Source organism: Polypterus senegalus, chromosome 8 (genome assembly GCF_016835505.1).
Source record: "Polypterus senegalus isolate Bchr_013 chromosome 8, ASM1683550v1, whole genome shotgun sequence".
NCBI lineage: Eukaryota > Metazoa > Chordata > Cladistia > Polypteriformes > Polypteridae > Polypterus > Polypterus senegalus.
This window is the reverse complement of record NC_053161.1, coordinates 188,734,931-188,735,713: the sequence shown is the minus strand read 5'-3', so window position 1 is coordinate 188,735,713 and position 783 is coordinate 188,734,931.

Genomic DNA, 783 nt, shown 5'->3' with positions numbered 1-783 from the left:
AAATCATCACCACGACAGAAAACCAGAAAGAGAACAGCAGAGAAAGTAGGGGTTAGTATGGATTGCAGAGCCATGATAAAAATGATAAATCAATGCATATTCAGAATATCAAGATTACAATAAAATGAAGCCATGAGAAAGCCATGTTACAGTAATGTGTTTTAGCAGTGTTTTAAAGTGCTCCACTGTATCAGCCTGGCGAATTTCTATCGGTCAGCTATTTCAGATTTTAGGTGCATAACAGCAGAAGGCCACCTCATCACTTCTTTTAAGTTTAGCTTTTAGAATTATAAGCAGACACTCATTTGAAGATCTAAGGTTATGATTTGGAGTGTAAAGTGAAAGACATTCTGAAATATAAAATGGAGCAGATTATTTAAGGCTTAGTAAACTATCAGTAGTATTTTAAAGTCAATTCTAAATGACACAGGTGACCAATGTAGTGACATCAGAACTGGGGTGATGTGCTCGGATTTTCTTTTCCATGTTAAGATTTTGGCTGCTGCATTCTGCCTTCATTACAATCAATTGATGTGTCTTTTGGTGGTCCAGAGAGGAGTGCGTTACAGTAATCTAGCCGACTGAAAACAAAAGCTTGAACTTATTTCTCAGCATCTTGCAAAGTTATAAGAAGTCTAACTTTTGCTATATTTCTTAAATGAAAAAATGTTGTCAGAGTGATATAATTAATACAGTATGTGATTTAAATTTCAGGTCAGAGTTAATAGTTACCCCTAAATTCTTTACCTTCGTCTTGACTTTTAATCCTAATGCATCAAGTTT